Consider the following 22,305-nt stretch of genomic DNA (forward strand, 5'->3'; position numbering starts at 1 on the left):
GCTTTCAAAGGTGAGGGTGACGTTGGTGATGTAAAAGTTGGGTTTTCGCACTGCCACCAGAGCCAGTAAATGGTCACCTGCCGTCAGCTGCTGGCAAGACACTGGCCATTCTGCAAAGGCCTGCACGCGAGCTGAACCAGATGTGGTCTGGGAGCAGCTGAAGCCCATTGCACAGCCATCCACTGTGCATCTGGTTTGTTGTAGGGTTGGCTCTAACGGGACTGTTTTTTGTGTGGCTAGGCCTTCGAGGCTGAGCTGGAGAATGTCCCTCAGCTGCCCCGGTGAGGCTCTGGTTGCCGATCCCATCCCAGTGCCTCTCTCTGGTACCCTTTGAGCTTTCACAGCACCACTTGGAAGACTCCTGGACAAACCCATTCCTCGTTCCCTTCGGCTCTGAGGACTGCTACCACAGAAGACAACACAACAGCGAGGAGCAGAAGGGACCCTTCTTCAGGTCTGTGCCTTCCCGTGCCATTACCAGCATCCCGTACTGCACATGAGACCAAGGAGCAGGAAGGGAGCAATTCCTGCACAGTTTCCCAGTCCGTGTGACCCTCTCACTTGCCTCTTTGGCTCGCTGGAGGAGAGCACGTGCTTCCTCGCACGTTTGCTCAGTAAATAAAGGAAACGGGTATCGAGTGCCTTATGTCCTTCCCAGGGCTCTAGCATTTTCCCCCCCTCCTTAATATTCATCTGAACGCTTGATATTAACAAAACCGCAGTAGATTAAATAGCGTTTTCAGCCCCATCTGGATGTGATTGCTGTAATTGTTGCCAGGCAGCATTTGAAGCAGTTTTTATCTCCCCAAAAAAAAAGCCACCCAATGGCAGGGGGCGCGGGAGACAGGCTGCTAATGGGATTACGGTGTGCAACATCCCCAAATGAAATCCTCCGCCAAAGGAGGAGAGCAAATGAGGCAAGAGGAATGCGAAGGGGCCCGGGTTTGCATATTAATTAAGGATTAAAATTTATAGTTTCAGCAATGGGCCTTAAAGCCGCGATTCAGCCAGCAGATTATGGCTAGCGTATGGGAAACACTCTGAGTTGGGAAGAAACGTTCAAAACGCAAATACTGAAAGCATTTAAGCCAGATGCAGGAGGAGGAAGGGGGAGAGGTAGGAGGCAGCTCGGGGCTCTCTTCATAAGGTGCTGCTCGTGCATCTGACTGACTTCATTTATTTCTTTCCCTCAGTCATCTGGATTACCGAACATTGGTTCTCTTTTAATCATTGTTTTATTCAAACAAAACACAACACTTTATCTGAAGAGAAGCCTTTCCTATTTTTTAACTTCACATTTTTAGATCCCAAGGGAGAAAGGTCACATTTTTAACAACCATTTTGCATAAGAGAGTAAAATAAAAAGCTCTGTCGTTAAAACAATAGTTCAAGACTTGCTTTGGATTTGTTTTCAGCTTCAAATGAATCAAATGATTTCCTCAGTACAGTCTGATTCTATGTAGTGCTTCTGAAGTTAAAGCTGTTGTAGGGTTCCCTACAACTTCAGGTGGCTGGGCCAGGTGGGAGGAACTCCTGCTGTTCAGTGCAAGTCCTCCAACAGCTTAGGATAAAGCTCTCCGTTGCCCTTGGAGGACACAGAATGTGCTTCTCCTTTTCTTCTTCTTCTTTGAAGGGTGGTTAATAATAAATATGACTTCTCTGTGAAGCCAGGGACTGCTGATAGACCAATTAACCAAGCTTATCAAACGAAAACATTTTAATTTGCTTTGCAATTGAAAGCAGCCAAACACTTCAGCCGCCGTAGCACCCAGCTCCTATTGAATTGCTTCCCCTTCAAAGGGCTCTCCCTGGGGATAAGGTTTCTTTTTGTTTTACGTGGCCCACATGCCACTTGGGTTCTTGAATTCTGCATACGTCTGTCTCTTGTGATCACCTTTTTCTATAGGACTTGCAGATATTTCTGCTGTTTCTCACACGTGTCCTTCTGTGCAGGCTCCCGGGGGGGACTGAGGCCGTTTATGACTTGATAGAGAATTGTGGTTGTTTTTGGTGTACTTCAGAATAAATCAGCCATTATTTCAGAAAACATTTGCACAGCGATGGCACCTATTAAGCACAATATGCTTCTAGGGTATCCACTGCAAAGAATATCCATGAATAAAAAATGAAGCACTCGAATCGATATTATTTCTTTTCATTCCCTGCCTTCCTAGTCTTGCCTGTTGCTTTTATATTTTAGTCTTTTTATTAGCTTTTCATGATGGTGGAGTTTTCCCTTGAAAAGAGGCAGTGTGGCCCTGTTTTTCTGCCTTGCTTTTTTCCATCCACAGTGCATGCAGCAGTGTGATAGGGAAGTTGGGAGATACAATTTCAGAACTGGGCGTGCAAAGAGCTTCTTTAAAACATCCCTTTTTTCTCTTCTTGTCTTGCTTGGTTTTCTCGGGCTCTTATTTTTCACCATATTAGCTCTTTCCCATTTCCTTCTTTTATTATTTTGTTTTATGGTTTGTTGTACACACTGTGCAAACACAGGGTAAGTCAGGGGCTATTACAGCACATTTGTAATCGGGTGAGGTCTCCTGGCCCTTGGTCATAAAAATCTTAAATAGCACAGAGTGCTTTAGATGGAAGCCCAGCGTTAATAATGAGACTTAACCCAGTGCTAATTTCCTGGAGATCTCTGTCCTCGTAACAGCAGTCCTCATCAGGGCTGTTAACGGGGGGTTATAACTTTGAGAAGCTCACTGAGGATGAGTTTCCTCCCCAGTGTTCTACAGATTTAGCAAAATAACCCAGTTGTGTCTTCGCCACATCTGGGTTTGTCTCTTGTGCGCCTGGAGTAATGGTGACTCACTGACTGTCTGAATTCCCAAATGTTAAGTTCATTAGCTCACGTTCACTGAAGCTCTAAGCCTTCTCCAGTCGAGGGTTCATTTGGTAATGACACAGAAATGAGGACGGGGATGTCCTCACTGGTTTGGAGAACTGGGGAAGTGTTCAAGTGTGAGTGCAAGGAATAAAGAGCATGCAATGGGAAGGTAGTAACCTTCCTGCACTTCCTTCTGCTCACTCTGGTGTTGTTCCCTCGTTCTTTTTGTGATCACAAAACCAGATTTTAACTTAGCATAGACTTTTTTTCTTCCCCTTCTACTTCTTTGTCAGTGTGGAGATGGACACAGCCCTGATAGCAATGAGCCCACGGGCTGTACAAGGCAGGTGAGACAGTGGTTAATTGCCAGTGTGCTGAACCCTACTTAATTATTTTGTTTGTTTGTTTGTTTTGGGGGTATGCAGCAGCAGAGTGTGTGTTTTGTGATGCTGACAGAGCCTGTGGAGTTTTAAACGCACTTTCTTAGGGACTCGCTCTGATCCATCCCTGTCCTTGTGCCGGGCCCAGAGCTGAACGCAGGCTCCAGGTGGGGGCTGAGGAGAGCAGAGCAGAGGGGGACAATCCCCTCCCTGCCCTGCTGCCCACACTGTGTTGGTGCAGCCCAGCACACGGTTGGCTTTCTGGGCTGCAGGCGCACATTGCTGGCTCGTGTTGGGCTTCTCATCCACCACCACCCCCAGGTCCTTCTCCTCAGGGCTGCTCTCCATCCATTCCCTACCCAGCCTGGGTACCGCACCACACAGCTCGGTGTTGTTGGCCAACCTCCTGAGGGTGCACCTGATCCCACTGCCCATGCCACCGACAGAGATGTTAGACAGCGCCGATCCCAGTAGTGCCCCTGAGGAACACCACCCATCACTGATCTCCACCTGGACATTGAGTCTCTCACCATAACCCTTTGAGTGCAACCGTGCAGCCAGTTCCTTACCCACCGAGTGATCCATCCATCAAATCCACGTCCCTCCAAGTTAGAGACAAGGATATCGTGGGGGACAGTGCCAAAGAAGCACTCTGTTTGCATGACTTCTACATGTAAATTGTCTGTGTTCATCCCCAGTTTCCTGGTTTTAGTGCAAATTAAATGAGCAGTTGAGTTAGGGCTAATAAAGCAAATAGTAGGTCGCATTTTAGAGGGAGAGAGGATCTTTTGGTGTTGATGCTAAGCAGGCTTAAGTCTGATTTAGCCAACAACTTTAGCCTGCCATTCAGACTTTTTTTCCCCATGTATTTTTTAATGATTTGCACATTTGGGAAGTTGCTTCTAAACAAGACTTACTGTAAAAAGAAATCAAATAGCGGGGATTTATTAAAAACTGTTCCAATTACTCACACAAGCTATGCATGCATACAGATACAAATGCACATGTATATATGTGTATGTCTGTGGTTTAAAGCAGCAGGCTGCAGGCTTTAACCGCATGTAGAATGGGCTCACATTGTTTTTGCTTGGCCACAAACATCTTGGACTTAAAAGAAGAATAAATAGATGTGTGCAAGGGGGAGGCTTGGGATCGTGAAGAAATCTGGTCTGCCCTCCCGGAGGTAGGGGCGTCTCTTTCCCATGATGGAAAATCCAAGCTCTCTTCTGCGAGAAAGGGATAAATAGGCAGGACTGAAAATGTAACAGGCAGGATTTAAATTGCTGCACGTCCTGAGGTGTACCAGATGGCCAAACACAGAAGGGCCAACCTCATGGAGCTCAGCTGGGGCTTGCAGGATCTGCCTTTATTTTCCTAACTTCTTACAGAGTTTGGATTTCTTTCTTTATTCTTGTTTAATGGGGTCGCTGCTCTACACTGGGTGCCTAGGTGTGCAGGGAGGGACCCGGGGTTGCACTGGGTGCAGCACCACATTGCATTTCTCATCGTGGGCTCCTCTGCGCTCCTGTCGGCTCTGCTCCTGCACTTTGTTCCTGCAAGTCACAGAATCGTTAAGGTTGGAAAAGCCCTCCAAAATCATCAGGTCCAACCACCCCCCTACCACCAGTGTCACCCGCTAAGCCATGTCCCTGAGCACCACGTCCAACCTCTCCTTGAACACCCCGGTGAGGATGGGTGAGCTCGCGTGAAGGGCATCTCTCGGAGCACTTTGTGAGCTGGAGGCTGACTTTAGTAGGTTCCTGTCGTGCTACCTACTACAGCAACAAACTAAACCCTTTTCTGAGCCCGTGTCCTCGATGTGCGTGCACGTGTGGGTTTGTCGAGGGGAGCCGTCCCGCTGCTACCCGCACAAGTACGTGCTCCTCAGCGTGGAGTGGGGAGCAATTCAAAAAGGCTCTTCAAACGAGGGCGAGGGGGAAGCTGGTGTCTAATGAGAAGTCTTATGCTGATTTCAGCGTGCATATGATTTGAATTGATTTAAAGAACTGTGAGAACACGTACCAGCAGAGCCGCTTTTCTCGAGACCTAATTGCTTTTAAGCCTCCAAAAACGCATCGTGTGCGTGCACGTCTGCAGCTCGAAACATCTCTAAGAGAAATGTAGATTAATGAAGTGTCTTGAGAGTGCTTGCCTGCACACGCGTTTAACCTAAACCCGTGATGAACTCAACGTGTGAATGCTTCGTTACAGAGGCAGAGGCGAGCCTGAAGTTTTTAATTTAAATGAAGGAAGCCGGGGCCGACTTTCATACGCGTCCAAATCGTGCTCGCGTGTCTCCTCGCGAGGAGTCTGTCACGCATTGACAGGCTGAGCTCATTCTGCTCCGGCGGGAGCAGATGGGGATTCTTGAACGGGGATCAAATTCCTCGAAAGTCGCCGCACTGACATCTTGTGAAGGTGCGAGAGGAGGGGGAATTGGGCTGGCAGAGGGTGCAGCAGCAGAGGATGCGAGGAGGCAGAAGCAGCGACACTTCCCTGTGCTTTATTCCCCTCTGCGGTGATGGCTGTGAATATAAAGCATCTCCCTGGGGTGGAATGGGTGCTTCTCCCCTTGCCACCTAGGTTCAACATCACGCAGATCCTCTGCTTGATTTCAGCTCAGAATTCCAGCTCTCAATGCCACTTTCTTTATAAACATCCCCAAATGTGAGTCTTTTCCCCTCCAGGTTGTATTTGCGTGGGAATCTTGGCTGCCTCACAGCTCTTTTGACAAGACCCATGAAAACCACGGGGCTGAAAGACGCACGTAGGTATTTCCTCTACCTCCCCTGCACGTGCTGGCACCTTCCCCGTGGCTGCTGTGCTGCTGCTTCCTTTATTCCTGGGAACAAAGTGCTCAGAGCCACCTGTGGGTGCCATCAGCTGTGCACTGAGGTGTTAAAAACTTTGAGCAAGAGGCGACTTTGCTCTGCCTGCTGGTATCAAACAGGACGAGCAGAGGTGTGTGTGTGTGTTTGGATTATTGTGAAAGACAGGGGGAAAATGCAAACCACCGGGATGTTATATTCAGTTGTACCAAATCAAAAAAATTTCCAGATGGCGATGTGCTCCTGCCCTTTTTGACAGACTTCTCACTTCCCCGTCAGGCTGGGAATCCCGGGTGTCCGCAGCTTTTCTGACTGAGCTCCTCTGGCTCTGTCGGAGGGGCTGGAGGTCTTGCGAGCAGGCTTGCGAGTTGGTTAACCCTAATTTGAAACAGGCAGTGTTCAAGAGCACAGCATGTGCTGCCGAGGGAAGAGCTGCTCAACGCTGAATTTCTCGCACTTCGCTCTCAACATTAAAGATTCACACCAGAGGGGGGGCTGGTGGCTTTCCTGCAAAATGTGTGGCTGCAGCCGCAATGCCAGCAAGATTTGGGGTTGAAATTGCAGAATTGTACCAGGCTACAATTGTCCTCTTGTATTTATTAGATACCTGCTTGCTTGATGGGCTTTTCAGGGGAAAGTTAAGTGCTTTTTTTTTCTAGGTAGGATTAGCTTAATATGCGCAAAAACCGTGTGTGTGCATGTGAAGTCCTACTGAGTCACTGCTTTGGCACCGTTTTTTGGTTTTAGTCAATGCTCTTTTTTCTTTTTTAAAGTCGCAGTTTATCAGCTATCTTCTCCCACTCTCCCAGCAAAAAGCACACGTCGCTCTCTTATTTTTCAAGCCCCGTGGATCTGTTGAAGCTGTGCAGCAGAAGATTGAAGCCGGAAAAGGAATGGCTGCTGGTGGGCGACTGGCTGTAGGTGGGTTTTCGGTATCCAGCAAGAAAACTGGCAGACGTGGAGGCTGCGGATGTCTTTGTGTACCGCAGACTGCTTGAGTGCTGGTCTGTGATGCCCAGCTCTGGCTGGCAGTGGCGAGCTGTGCACGCACACCCACCTGCTGCTCCCATGAACATGCAGGTTTCTGTGTCCTCTTGGCATGCCCTGCATGCAGTACATAACACAGTCCCACAGTTTGTAGCCTGGTTTGCTTTTAAACCGTACGATGCAGTTCCTGTTACGAGGTTTAATTGAATTCTCATCCGACAAAGCTCCTCCTGTCTGGTTTACACGAAGCACATGCTGGCATCTACTCTGTTCTTTTCATCAAGGTTTTGGCAACATAACAACATGGGGTGAGTTGTTCAGACCACGCTGACTTGTACCTGCTGAGAGGTCTGCCCCCATTTGTCTGTGTCGGTGGGTTTTGATTGACTCAGGAAGATCCCTACAAATGTCTGTGGGGAAGTGATGTTACCACCGGGACTCCGAGTCTGCACTGGGTCCTGTATTTCACTTCAAACTGCCAGGGTTGTGTTTAGTTTGGTAATACGGAAATGAAGGCAATCTCCATCCATATTCGTGGACTGAGAAGGGTAGGAAAACGTTTCATGTGCGAAAAGGAACTGTGGGAATTCTGGGTTTTGGCACTGCGAGGTTGGTGGTGCGCAACTGAACGCTTAAAATTGCTTTCTGGCCTCAAGGGAACCACTCAAATACAGAAGAGTCCTGGGTCCTGCCTGCCCTGTTACTTTGTTCAATGGCAGGTCAGGACCTAAGAAGAGATCCCCTGGTGTTGTTTTGGCCTCTTGTTCATGGGGTTTTACTTACAGCTGACGAGCTATGAGGCTGCCCGAAGGCTACCCTGAAAATCCCCCGTCTTTTGCAGCAGTGAGAATCTCTCACATCAGTTCTGTGCCTGTCCGAGCTCTGCACCTCTCCAAGACCCCATTAACACAGATGCAGAACTGGCAGGGGTTTTATGGAACAAATTTAACATCCGATACAAGGCAGAGAGCTGGGCTAAATGGCCGGGCTGTTGGTTTTCCCTGCGCATCTTTGCTCTAGTTGCGGTCTCTGCTTCCGAGTCACCATCGGACGGGTCAGGATCTTGAGGAGGAGCCCTCCAGGTTGGTACCACACTGAGGAGCAGCTAGGAAGAGCTCAGTGTCACTCCACCTTCTGGATCTTTTTGTTTTGCTTTTCCTTTTCCCACCTGTTTTATTTTTTAAGCAAGCTCCAGGCACGCGGAGTGAGCAAACTCAGCGCATGGGGATGCGCTCCCAGGGGAGACGCAAGGCGACACTTTCTGTAGCCAAGATGACATCTGTAACAAAGATGATTTCTGTGACCAGGACAAAGAAACATCACTGTTTGCCACTTGCACGGGCTGGGGCAGCAGCTGCCACTCCTCGGGGCAGCCCAGCAGTTGTCCTCGCTGCAGCTGCCGGGGATGGAGCGCTGAGACCTCTGGGATGGTGCTGCTGGGGCAGGCACCTCCTTCCTCGCTGGGACAGCCTCTGCTGCCTCTCGGAGACCAGGACAGGTGTGCTGGAGGAGAGCAGGAAGGTGCCACGAGCAGGCAGCTGGGACAATTTGTTCATGGGGAATTCGAGCCCTGGGCTGGAAAGGGGCCAGCGCGACTCCCACACCCCAGTGATGAGTGCAGCATCTCTGCGGGCACCAGGGGCTCTCGTACTTCTCCCTGGGGACGCCTCGCATGCCAGCTGTACAGAAGGAATGGAGCCACTGGAAATACTCCTTGCTTCGTACTTCTGGAGATTTTTAACCCGGAGAACCAAATGGCTCCATTTTAGTTTTGATTTTGTGTGTTACTGCTTCTAAGAAAGTGCTTCGCAGGGCTCCGTCTCCTTAGTGCGTCTATTCAGAGCGATGATCCAAGCAGGAGGAACAATAATAGAACTTAACACGGCTGCTTTTCATCTGAGAACTGCATAAAGAGCGATGTCAAATTAAAATACTCGGTGTTTTGTGTGTTGCCTTTTGTAGTCGGAGCCCTTTTTGTGACAAGCGACATTAATTTTCTTGCAATTCTGGAAGAAAGAAATCGGATATCTATTTCTAATTGCTAGTGCTTAGGAATATGATACATGCGTAAGGCAGGAGAGATTGATTAGACTCATTATGACATGAAAGGAAAATGTCAGCCTGCAAAAATAAGCAATAGAGTTGTTGCATTTTTTATTACACTTTCGCCTTGGGTTCCGTGTAACTGGAAAAGGAACGCGCACGAAACAAAAAACACCACCAAAAAACCCTGAAAAACAGAGCAGCAGAGGGGAAAAAATCTTCATTATTGGGGAAAAATTGAGTGCCAGGAGATTGAAGACTATGACTTGCTTGAGTAATTGCTTGCAAATAAATATATGGAGGGGGAAAAAAGAAGGAGAAATGCGTATTCTGGCTCGGAATCACAGAGAGGCTGGGTACATGCAGGAGATGGGCCCTCGCGGTGCCGTGCCAGGGAGGTGTGGGCCAGTGGAGGGCTGGTGAGCTCTGTGCCATCACACGGGGACTTCGAGAAGAGCTTTTAAGGGCCAGGGGATGGAAGATAGGCATTATATTAGCATTAAAGGCCAAGTACCTGGAGCTTAAAACAAGCTTAAAGCCCAGCTTTTTGGACCGAGATCAAGAACGAAACATTTTGGCTGAGGAACTCATGAGGACAGAGATGCTGGGAGCACTTAGGTGCTGCCACAGCTTGCCGCAGGGCAGGGAAGGGCTGGACGACCTCTTGGAGTTCCCTCCAGCCCGATTTTCTACGATTCTTAAAAAAAAATGAGGTTACAACGCTTGTTAGCTGTGCAAATTGCTGCAGAGAAGCTGCTTTCAGCAGCCCCCACGTGCTTTACGGCTGTTTTCCTGCCTTCAGTCAACGCACTCGGGTGGGAGCAGCGTGCCGGCTGCGCTCCTGCAGGTCTCCAGCATCACGCTGCTGCACCTGAAGGTCAGCCGAGGCCGCTGCCCTTCCTGCCAGCACTGCTGCAGATGTAAGTCCCCAGGGACCCGTGATATTAATAATTGTGCTCGCTCCATCGGCGAGGCAGATAAGCCGAGGAAGATTAATTGAGTTTGGAAGACTGGCTCCAGCTCGTGCCAGCGGAGGGTCTAACCTTATGTTATTTACAGTAGGTCTTCATCTAGTTGTGTAATCTCGGTGTGAAAACTTGGAGTTTCTGCAACGCGTGGCTCTCCTCCAAGCAGCCCTGTGCTCCTCAATCCTTGGTACCCAAGCTAAGCTTCAGGTAAAGTGGCCTCCATTTAAGAGAGCAGGTGCTTTGCTGTATTAAAAAATAAACACAAAACCATCCTGCCCATACAAAAGCAAGAAAAAAAGCCTCCTAAATAAACCCCACACCTAGACTTTAAGAATATCAACTCTGGAAACAGAGCAGCGTAAAACACTGCCTTCAGACTTTCCACCTATTTCATCCTGAGAACTCTCTGTGCCAATATATTCTTAAACAAGTGCTGAGGGAACGGCAGTGAAAACGTCTCAAGTATTTCCACGCAGCCCCGTTTTGGTCACATTTATGCTGCAACTCATCTTTGTTGAAAAACATCTCGGGGCCAGATTTATCCCCGGAGTGATTTGCCTTGATTTTAATAGCGTTGCAGGAAGGGTGATTTTGGCTCGTGCTTTAATTTCTAGCACAGGAAATATGTATAGCTGCAGCCCGTCTTTGCCCAGGGTATGGTACACGAGGGGAAAACAAGCCGGAGTCTATCAGTACTTTGTTAATTTAATTATAACAACAGATGCAGCATTTAATCTGTTTGACTTTGCTATTGAGTTACCGAATCCTACTCAAAGAATATTTTTATTTTCCCCAGCTCCAGCACTCAGCAATAAGCCTCACAGCTTCTTGAAATGTTAAGCAGCTTTGCAACTTCCTCCCACTCTCTCTCTCTCTCTCCCTCTCTCTCTCCCCGCATCAATAATCGAGTATTTTAGCTGATAGCACTTTGTTTTGAAACCAGGAGATGTAAATCTGGCTTCCTTTCTGCTCGTGCCAACACTTATTTCCTCCTTTGTTTGCAGAAAGAAAAATGCCACAGAAGAAACCTTCTTCCTCCTTTCCTCTGTTTTCATTTTTTTTCCTCCTTTTAAGCTAGAAAACACTGAAGTTAATCCCAAAACGGAGCTCGCTGCGCCACAGTTTTGGCACTTCTGTGCTCAGTGGCATTCGGTATGCGTTCAGGAAGGCCCTTCTCTCCGAGGCGGTCCTCCAGCTGAAAACCAGCACAGTAAAATGAGCATAAAGTGCTCCTCGTGTTCAGCGGGCTGGACAGAACAGAAATATTTCCATCGGTATTTCCAGCCGTGCAGTTCCTGCTGCCTGCAGACAGACATCTCTGCCTGCTGGCTCGTCGGGATGGGGCAATGGGACATTTTCAGCTGCTGGCGGTAGGTGCCCACGTTTTTTTTTTAAGGGAAGGCTGCTCTCAGGGGCTGGCAGAGGCACGAAGGTCCAGGAGGGCCCCTTCTTGTTGCTTTCAGCACCTCTCAGCGTGGAGCAGCTTTTGGCAATCAGTACAAATGCTCTGGAAACCACGGTTCTGCGATCCTGAGATAAGTGGGGCGAGTCACTTCCTGGAGGTGCTGTCTTTTCTCTTTTCTTCTACAGAAGGAGCGTAGATTGGCACAGAGCAGCACAGAAGCACCAGCTTAGCCCGGGTATTCTGTCCTTTAGTTGGTGGGGGATGAAGTGAGTCACAGGCGATGACTTTTCCGGGGTGTTTTTACCCCCACCTTCTATGCCCTGCACCCAGTGTTTGACTGACCCCCTCTGTGCTAGGAGCTGAGCGTTTTGTAGGATCACAGAATATCCCGAGCTGGATGGGACCACAAGGATCACCAAGTCCAACTCCTGGCTCCACACAGGAGCACCCAAAAACCACCCCATGTGTCTGTGAGCGTTGCCCAAGCACTCCTTGAACTCCAGCAGGCTTGGGGCTGTGCCCACTGCCCTGGGGAGCCTGTCCCAGTGCCCGACCACCTCTGGATGCAGAACCTTTCCGTAATCCCCAGCCTGACCCTACAATGTCCCAGCTTCTGGCCAGGTGTGGGTCTGGGAAGGAGCAGCGAGCACGTCCTGTTACTGGTGGTACTGGGGAGCTCAGCACCACTGAAGCCATGGCACAGCTCTTTGGGATTCTGCGTAAAGGACTGAAAAAATTGTTTTCACCATTCTTACTGCCTGGTAATTTAACGTAGTGATTGATGAGGTGCTCGGGCTCCTTGCTGGATTTCAGATGAAGAAAAACTAGATGTGTTCCACTCGGTGACCTCTCCTTCCCCTCTATTCGAACAGTTTGTTTTCCAGGCATGAAAGCCCTTTCCTCTCTCCTCTTTTCCCAATCATGGGGACTTTCCACGGTTGCATAAAGGTTTAATTACCTTCCTGCACGGGGATGAAGGGGATTTTGTCACCCATGTGTGGCAGGTGGGAAGGGTTCTTCCTCGCTTCGGCTTCCTCCTTAATGCAGCAGATCGCAGGAGCACATCGCTCTGGGGCTTCAGGTGACTCCTTCAGCCTGACAAGCAACTGCTAGCTGCAGCCGTGTTGTTATCTAGGTAATTAATCCACAAGGCATTGGGGACAATGCGCTGAATAATACAGGAAATGATTAAACTGAATAATTTCCACGGTTTTCTGGTAGAGAGTGCGAGAAGCTGGGAATTGCTGGCATGCTGGAGGTACGATGGGAAGCAGTGACAAGCCGGATTTATTCGGTGTTGTTGTAATTTATGAAATTTGGGGTGGAATTTCTCACTATTGGGATATCTGTTAAAGGCACTTTCCCCACTACTACTAAATATCAGGTCTGGGAGTCTGCCCAGGCTCCCTAAACTCCCCGAAACCCCCCTGGGGGAAGGTGAGTGTCTCAGGGAGCTGATTGACAGCGCTGATATTTGATATTAGCACTCAGCATAGCTGCTTTGGTTTGCCCTCTGGATAACCATGCTAATGCCCTAAGGAGCTTGCTTTCCTATTTTAGCTACAGCAGTTGAAGGCCTAAAGGTAGGTGACATGAATGCTCCTATAAATATGGATAGTTTTAATCAAGCCTTTGTTTATGGTCGGGTAATATCATAACGGTGTAAACAAGAGAGAGAGTGGGGTGCATAAAAGGTGCTGGGCAAGACGGTGAGAAGTGATTGATGCCTTCAATTTTTAGCTGAGGTCGGGAGTGAGATTAATGGAAGGTGGCTGCACCACACCGAGCCATCGGAAGTATTTCTTGCCCTGATGGAAAGCAGGGGAGAGTGAGACGTGAGGATTTGCAGGAAATTCCCGTTGCCTTGGTCTTGCACGTGTCAGCCTTATTCATTTAGCATGCTGTCCCCTCCTGGCAGGCAAAACATGTGGTGGAGTAACGCAGCTGTCCCACGGCAGATTTTTTGGGGAAGGGATTTTATTTCCTTTAAAATGGACGACAGCACCCTCTGGCCACAGAAATAACCCTCAGCTGAGATTAAGGGATTCTGAAAGGTCGCATAAATCTCTTTTCCCTGATAAGAGCCTGTGCTCCAGCCTTTACAAACTTCTCATTTTTGGCTGTGTGGGATACAGCTAGCAAATGTGCTCGGCTCCCTGGTAGAGGGGCTGGGACTTCTGGTGGTGGACACACGCTCTAGTAAACCCACTGCTGCTGACTTTCAAAATTCATCCATTTCCTCCAGACTTCTAACAGTCCTACTGTCATTTTTATCACTCCGTCAATTTAACTACAAACGCTGTTCTCCTTTTTTTTCAGAGGTAGTGTTCATTTTGAGTAGAAGCCGTAGGAAAGCCCCGAGCGCAGTAGGACGTGAATGAAAATTAATTTGCAGTCCCACACTTCCGTCTCAAAATGCGGACTGCTGGAGAGCCACAGAGGTTTTTTGTTTGTTCTGCAGGCCCTGAGGTGCAGGTGGGGTCAGGTGAGGGGGAGATGGCTCTTGAAAGATCGGTGCTGAGCCTGGAACAGGGGGGTTATCACCAAGTGATGCCGTGTGCGTGGGCTGTGCTGGCAGGGGGAGGTTTGGGGGTGAAGGTGTCAACTGACATTTTTTTTTCACTGGGAAATCTGAACTGAACAGTTAATTAAAACATGAGTGGGAATATATAATCTAATATACAATAATAATCATTCCAATCAGCCTTCTGTAACCCCTTCCTTGTCCCTGAATAAATCACCAAAGATGAAGGAGCTGGAATATTACATTTCTTTCCCGATGATATTGTTGGTAGAGAAATTTTGTTTTCCCACCTACACTTCCTAATCTGATCTCTGCCATTACAGGAATCCTGCTCTTTTCCTACAACTCGTACTGCTTTGTCTGCCGTGTTGAAATAGCACCATTCCCCGTGGTAGCTGGTCGTGTTTATGCTGGCACAGCTGTTCCCGGTGTGGAATAACTTTGATAGTGCTACAAGTAGACCCGTGTGCTGATTTTGGTTCCCGTGTTGCACAATCCCAGCTCTTTGTTCCAGGGGTTTTGCTTCCTTGCAGGGCCTGGGCGCAGCACCAGCTGCTGGCCGTGATAAGGTTTCTCAGATCTGGGACTGGAGCAAGCTGTCATCTGCGGTAAGAGATCTTTAAGACATGTCGGGTTGAGCTACACCCAGTTCAAACCACGTCTGCTGTGTTCAAACATTTCCCAGTTGGGTTTAGTGCAGGCAGTGCCTGTCACGTCGCCCTTGGCAGCCCAGGTGAGACAAGAAGAAGAAGAATTAAAGACAGACGCGTGCAGGGGAAGGCTCCTGGGTGACTTCAGGTAGCCTGTTTGCTTTCATAGCTAATGCATTGCAAAACTGTTGGGGGATCCTTTGCTGTCTGGCAGTAAACATGCTGGTTTTTTTGTGTGTTTCTTCACTTTTTTTCTGATACCTTTGTTTGGATTGATATTAAAACAGGTGGGACAGCATCCCCTGTGCAAACAGGCTGCTGGGTTAAATAGAGGGGGTAGGAGTTCTGTGCATGCAGCATCGCATATCTAGGAGATAAGGAATGAGAAATACAATAAATTAAGGCTGACTTCATAGCATTCGCTCCCAGGATGGTTATTAACATTCCTGTGATGAAATGGGACTTAACTGTGGCAAATGTTAACAGGAATCTTAGACGCTACCGTAGAAAGTAAACTTGTATTGATGTAGTGTCTGAAGATGCAAAATTTGCACCCTGCTGAGCCCTGAGATTGCTGAAGAGTGCATGCTGTTCTGAAGAGGACAGATTTTGATAAATGAGTCTCTGTCTTATTACTGACATGCTTGAGAAGAAAGTGCTATATTCACCAGTGGGGTAGGAAAGCCCTCGGGCTCCCAGCTCTGATTCTTGCCTTTCCCTGTGGCCCTTCATCCTGGAGATGTTTCTGAGAGCGTATTTACTAGTGCAGCGTAGAAAAAAACATGTGTTTTATGTGACTGTGGTTGTTGCTTAAATGGTAAATCAATAGACACATAACGACAACAGCAACAAAGAAAATTAAAAAGAAAAAGCCAGAGACTGCTAATAACTCGGGAAGGAAGAAATTCGTAAAAACAGACACGGAGTGAAAATGTCAACACTGGTCCTTCGGGCACAGGAGCCATAAATCCCTGGCATTTCTTTTGCAGCACCGAGAAAACCTTCACAGCCCGTGTGTTGCTAACTCTAATCTCTTTCTTTAACTTCTCAGCTTATTTTAAACATCATCAGTTTCGTTTTCTAAACGCCATTCAGCGCGTCACCTACTTGGATTATGCCTTTCGATTCTAAAACAAGCATTTGTTCCAGCACAAAAAAAGCAAAAAGAGTGCTTTGCATGAAACGGCTCCAAAACTTTTGACAAAATGCTGCCTATAATAGAACAAAGCATAGCATTGTCCTAATTTATGATGTTTCTTCCTGCTCCGCTCACCCAAAAAAGCCTGTTTTGTGCTCTCAGCATTTGGTATCCGACATGTCTTGTGCTGACAGCCTCAGCCTGTTCCAGCTGAATTTGGGCCCAAGCGGCTCGCTCGGCATCACGAATCCAATTCTTGGTGGAGCTGAGAATAGAGCCTCTCTCCTCTGTCGTAGCTCGGTCCCTCGCTGTAATTACGGGGCAGCTTTCCTTCGGAGCGACGGAGCTGCTGCTGCGACCAAGCCCATTGTAATGAACAGGTCCCACTTTATTTTCCCCTTGCTCAGCGATTCTTTTGCGCTTTTAAAACGCATTTCCTCAGTGAAACTTGGTAAAAATAATGATTGCCTAATCTAACAAAAAATAATCTTAAAAAAAAAGGAAATGTTAAATTTCCGCTTTAGCAATATTTGTTAAGCAAGCAGGTTGAGAAAGGGATGATGTTGTAAGGAAATGGGCAAGCTAAGGTAGGTGTAGGAGCTTGAGCAACCTGGGTTAAAGTTTTTACCCAGTTTTATGGGACTAGTAACAGGGCAAGAATTTACAGTAAAGTAAAAAAGCTTCCACCTCCCTTTATTGATAAAATAATGCTGCATTTATAGACCACCTTTCCTGTAGAGAAGTACAACTCAGCCTGGAGAAGAGAAGACTGAGAGGGGATCTCCTAAATGTGTACAAATACCTGAGGTGTGGGAGACAGAGGGATTTGGCCAACCTCTTTTCAGTGCTCTGTGGGGACAGGACAAGGGGCAATGGCCACAAAATGGAGCCCAGGCAGTTCGGCACCAACACGCGAAAGAACTTCTTCACGGGGAGGGTGACGGAGCACTGGGACAGGCTGCCCAGGGAGGCTGTGGGGTCTCCTTCTCTGGAGATATTCAAGGCCCGTCTGGATGCCTACCTGGGCAGCCTGCTGTAGGGAACCTGCTTTGGCAGGGGGGTTGGACCCAATGATCTCTGGAGGTCCCTTCCAACCCCTTCAATTCTGTGATTCTGTGAACTCCAGAGACCAAGAACCCTCCAGGTGCCTCCCCCCGATGTGACCAAGCACGATGTGTTCACTGACGTGCTCTGAGTATTTACCAGTGACTGTTGCAGTCTCTTCTGCTTCCAAAACAGAGGCATGTGTTTAAAAAAAACATGGTCATATAGGCTTGGTGGAATCTTAATTGCAGCTTTTTTCTATTTGTGTTTTATAAAAGCCCTTTTAGCTATTGAGGGAGAGCAGGAAGAGGACTGCAGAAACACTCCTTGACTCTTCTTCCTTCATTCTCCAAATATCTCAGACAGTAAGGTGACAGCCTGCTGGGGACACCGTCTGGTGACATTTTTAAGGAATCCTACCATGCAGGAGGGCATTCCTAAGGAATCCTATTGCCAGCATATAGTTTGCTGGCCTGAAAGTTTCCCTCTTGGTTGTAGGCCCAGCGTGTGCTGCGAGCCCAAGTCCTGCGTTCAACAGGGGAACAAAGACTGGCTTTTGCATTTTTTATTTTTATTTTATTTTCTCACACGAGCAAGAAGAGGCAGGAAGACGCCCATTTTCTGTTCCTTTATCAGACAGTTGTGAGCTAGCGTGTGACTTGGGAATGCAGGGGGGTTGTTTTGACAGTTCACTGGAGATCCTTGCAGTGCCTCTTAGGGCTACTGAGGTTTTTTGGTTGCATTTTGCTCCGTTTACGTACCTGGGAGCTCTCCCAGTTCAGGTTTCAGCCCAGTTCCATTCCACTAGCATGTGAAGCAAGCGAGCATCCTCTTGAAACCCCCCGGGAAGGATGTGAGGGGCAGAGCTGAAGGATGTCCTGAGGCTGGTGGCACGCCTGGCCCCTTCCTCCGTGCTGCTGGGGGACGGCAGCCCGGGACTCCCCTCAGGTGGTCTGTCAGGCAGCAAGGTAACAACAATTGTAGGAAATTCCTCTCCTGCCCAGAGCTCTCAAGCTCAACAAACAATCCCTTCACGGAGAGACTGGGGTCATCCCTCTGGTTGCTTATTTTCCTCCATTAACCCTTTGGAATTGGTGGAGCAGTTCCTTTCGGGAGGGATTAGGGAGCGATGGTTTCTTTCTCCCTTCCCGAACCTCCTCAGGCCTTTCTAAGGAACTGAAAAAGGCATTAATGTTCTAGAAACCGTCCTAGAAACACCCTGCGTCACCATACCAGAGTATGAGCTGAAATCTCACCTGCATATTGCTGAGCTGGTGCGACTGCTTTGGGTTTAGATGTTGACATTTTGGGTTCTTCATTCGAGCGAGGCTAAAGGCCAAAGCCCCTCAGTTCGGTGTGGAGCACGTCCGTGTGCTGCTTGGATGGGGGCACGCTGCGTTGGAAAGCAACGCCCTGCCTCTGTCCTTGCCCTGGCTGCATCCCAGCTGATGCTCAGCCCTGCCCCGCTGTCAGAGCTTCCTGATTTATGGGCTCGCGTTGGAAGCTGCTGATTGTAGCTGCTCATAAAGACCGTGTAAAAAGGCACCGGCTTTGATAGACATGACCCAAGTGTCAACATTTATCTTTATTTCGTTTACAATCCTTGTTTTCTCCCAAGTTCTTGTTTTCCAGGCCTCTCACTCCTGCCGTCAAAGGGTGAAAAGGTGATGCTCCAATAAACGCCCCGTGGCATGTCATGTTCTCTGCGGGTCTCCTGTTAATCACCCCTGCAGTTTAATAACTTCACGTGTATCTAACTTGGCTGTCCTAAAGCCGTATGATGTGTGCCTTGGCTCCCGCATCAGACATTTTCCAAGGGCTTGTTCTGACTGACATACATTCTTCCACCCACTGTTTCCCTGTAAATCCATTAGGGAATGATGGTACCTTGGGTTAAGGTCACGCGCAGGGTGTGAAGCAGCCTACTCTTTAATTTCTCGCTCTGCTTCCCTGTAGGGAGATCAGGTCATGAGTTTTACTGCTCTCCTTTTGGCCTTTTCTTTCAGGTCTTTTCTTCCTTGCCTTTGTAGTGGTGCCCTTTCCGACCGAGTCGCAGCGAGGAGCCTCATACCCAAAAAACATCTCTGAGAGCTGAGAGCAGACAGAAACAGGTCTGGGCAAGGAAGGGTGTCTCGTTGTGGACACACTGCAGACTGGAATGTGGATGTAGTTGCCAGAGCCAAGACTCCCTTGCAGAGGTGAAGGCTTTAGTTCTTTCCTGTGAGTAAGCTGGGAGTGTATGAGCTGGGGGAAACGAGATGTGTAAAGAAAGTGTTCCTTTTTGTTTCCTTTTCTCTGTTTCTAAGAAAGGATATTCCTTGCATTAAGCAAGCGAAGCTGGATGCCATTTGGAGCTGCTTGCCAGCACACGGAGAAGAACTTGGAAAAAGCAATTTCACTAGTGCACATCTTCTTTATTAATTTATTTCCTTTAGCTAGGGAAGGGGTTTCTTCCTAGAAAATGAAGGGAGCTGGAGCAGTTGAGCTGGCAGGCAATCAATTCATATCTGCCTGATCTGAAGAAGTACTTAGGCTTTGCATAAGTACCTGTGGATACGCTTGGGGAACTGGCACGCTGCGGTGGGCTGTGTGTTTTTCATTATGTCAGTTTTTTAAAAATTTGGTGAAAACAGCCCAATTTTCTGGGCGGTAGAATTTCTTCTCAGCTGTCGTTCGGAAGCGGCGTGGGGCCGTTATTAACGAGGGGAGGCGTGACAGCCCAGCACATCGTACCGGGCAGGATGCTGCTGTGCCCCCAGGACCAGCACGTGGCACGCAGCGAGGTCTGGAGGTGCACCAACCCCATGACACTTCAACAGGCAAGACCTGGAGCTTTACAGCTTTAACTGAAGCAGCATGTGAAAGGCTTAGCTCACACGGTCTCGTCCTCGCTGCTGCTCCCACTTCATGCATAACTACCTGATTAATGCAGAGATTTTCATTTTCAGCTTTCATTTCATATGCTTATTAATTGCATCCATAGATTTACAATTTGTAAGACTAGAAGAGATAATTATGATCTTGTAATTTGCTCTCTCCATGCAATCGAACTGCTTCTGACTTCTTAGCACAAGTCTTTCAGTAACTTGAGCATTTGATTTCCCTCCACGTGTGCCTTCTTTTCGGGCTGAGTTGTCTAGTCCCCATCTCCTGTCACTGAAATGCATCAAACCATCATCAGGCGTGTTGCTTGTAGGATAATCACAGCTGGTCTTAATCTTCCCATTTTTTAAACCGAGTGGACTGAGCTCGTTTGGCTGTGTCAATACACAGCGTGTTCTCCAGTTCTTAGATGTTGTTGCTCTTCCGCATCCTTTTTCACATCCTATTTGTTTTGCACATAGCAAAGCTGTGCTTGCTGTGCCGGTCATGTGTACAGGGGTGCAAGCAACCTGCCTTCTCTTTTATATACCTATTTTTATATATATATCAAATAGTATTTTGCCTTTCAGCTGTCCTGTGCTTTGGTTTGGGTAAATATTTACCAGGTCTCTTGGTCATCCTCACTGTTCTCATCCTCATGGCATCCAGAAGAGGATTTCCCTCTCGGCAGCACGACCCACGTTCCTGTGCTCCTGGCCCTTGCTTGGCCTCCCTGAGACGTGCATTGCTCCCTCACCTCGCACACCAGATCGTGGTGCACATAGCACAAAAAAAATGCAGAAACAACCACCGCCAGCACGTTGCTCTCCTTTGTGGAAGAATCTTGCTGAAATCTTGTGACCTAGATCTGAAGAGCATTCAAGACTCACCAGTCTCCTTTTGGCACCCTATGACAGGTGTTTGAAGTGTTTCCGCCCTCCATTTTAATAAGCTGCTGCTGGCTGCTCTGTTTTATTTTATTTTTTATCTTTTTTTTTTTTCTTCCAGACCAGAAATACCTCTCCTTAGTGTTAAAACTTTCTATAACAGGGGAATGACTGGCCTGTAAAGCTGCTGTACTCGCAAACGGAATATCTTAAAAGTAAGATAGACCTTCTGCAAAAAGCTGTGAGATTTTTGTTTATTTGCCCAGAAGTTCAACAGCTTTGTACAAAAACATGGATTTTAGGCCCTCTCTCCCCCCCTGCCTTCTCTGTGGCAATGGCTTCTGTTCCTGTCTGTAGGAAGTCCTTTACCACTGGGTGACACTGTTTGATAGTTCTTAACATTTGCAACAGCAAAGTCCTGAAGAAACTGTCCTCTGGCTCTTTGGACTTCTGATTTTGAATCAATACTTCATTTTCATATGAAATCCTGTGTTTTAATTTAGCTAAACTTCATTCGACCAAATCTGACCCGGTCTTAAATGTGGTGCTCCAGACTGACTGATGCGCTGTGGCTGCAGGGAGTGTGAACTGATCTTACTTGCCTTTTGAAACTTGTATTTTCTTGGAAAAAAAAATGGGTCATTTCAGAATTGCATCTGTGTTACTGTTGACCTGCGTGTGGGTAAATTGCTGGCTGCCTTTTGGGGTGAATCGAGCTGCCAACTATGCAGTGGAGTTTGTTTCCTAGGAGGCGTAATTTCAGTGACCTACTTCTGGACGTCGTGTTTACTGCGGTGTGCAGCCACTACCTGTGCAGCGTGCTGGGTGTGTGTGTGTTCAGCTGCATGCCTCTACTGGTGATGATTTATCCCTGCCAGGTGGATGACAGAGCTGGAATAGAGGTGTGTGTGTGCTGTGCTGTGGAATGAGGCCATACACCAAGGCAGGAGGTGCAGGACATGCAGCACCTTTTCCTGGCCATCAGAACAGCTCTCCACATCCCCACGGAATCCAGGGCTTTCAGCCAGCACAGGGACCTTGGTTATAAATCGGTATGGAGAATAGAAATCCTCGATAAACAGGCAGGGCTTTGGGGGACTGGAAGGTGAACAAGATGCACAGTGTGCTTTATTTGCTGTTAATCCACGGTGTGCTGGTGGGTTGGGCATGGACTGGCATTTAGGGGAAATGGGTGCCCCTCACAGCCTTCTAGGCTTTATCCTGTGTCTTTCTGCCCCTCCTGCACTCTGTTAAAAATCAGATGCTAAGTGGTTTCACAGGGGAAGTCCCTATCTGAGTGTTGTCTATCTGGCAAAAAGGGGAGGGCGAACAAGTCAACATTTCCTTCTTCCCTCCCTGTGCTCTCCCAGCCACCTGTGTCTGCAGATCTGTGAGAGCCACTTCCTTCTCCAGCCTCTAATTGCGCAGCTTCCTTGGTACCTCTCCAGCCTTTTAACTGAGCAAGAGAAGAAACGCGCCCGTGCAGGGCTGCTGGTGCATTCACTCAGCTGCTTTCAAAGCTGCTGACAGAGAGCTTCGTTGCAGTGCTTGCAGCTGTAGGGAGAATTCTCCTGGATCACCGTAAATTCCCATCCGTTGGTTTGTGTGAGTTCAGCAGAAGGTGAAATTAGCCTTAACGTTGTTTGTCTCTCTTTCTGCATCTCTTTTGGTGGACTGGAGACCAAGAGAGACGGGCGGCTCTGCATTACCAGCAGCGCTCTTTGTCCCTCAGCCTCGGTGGGGCTGTGGCTTTCCCCTC

At 48.2% G+C, this 22,305-nt stretch overlaps 1 protein-coding gene across 6 annotated transcripts in view; it reads left to right on the top strand.

Annotated features, from left to right (window-relative positions):
* FAM107B (family with sequence similarity 107 member B) overlaps window positions 1-22,305 on the top strand; it is a 52,612-nt gene that overhangs the window by 17,480 nt on the left and 12,827 nt on the right. The window contains exon 2 of one of the 6 annotated variants that reach the window (XM_084517436.1): window positions 18,804-18,995. The exons of 2 other annotated variants lie outside the window; for them this stretch is intronic. The gene's annotated coding sequence lies outside the window, so the exon portion shown is untranslated. Of the gene's footprint in view, window positions 1-240; window positions 455-11,106; window positions 11,407-18,803; window positions 19,018-22,305 lie in introns of those variants that run through there. 3 more of the 6 variants (XM_084517438.1, XM_084517437.1, XM_084517439.1) reach the window with 3 other exon arrangements.

The sequence above is a fragment of the Aythya ferina genome (assembly GCF_964211825.1).
Source record: "Aythya ferina genome assembly, chromosome: 1".
NCBI classification, from domain to species: Eukaryota; Metazoa; Chordata; class Aves; order Anseriformes; family Anatidae; genus Aythya; species Aythya ferina.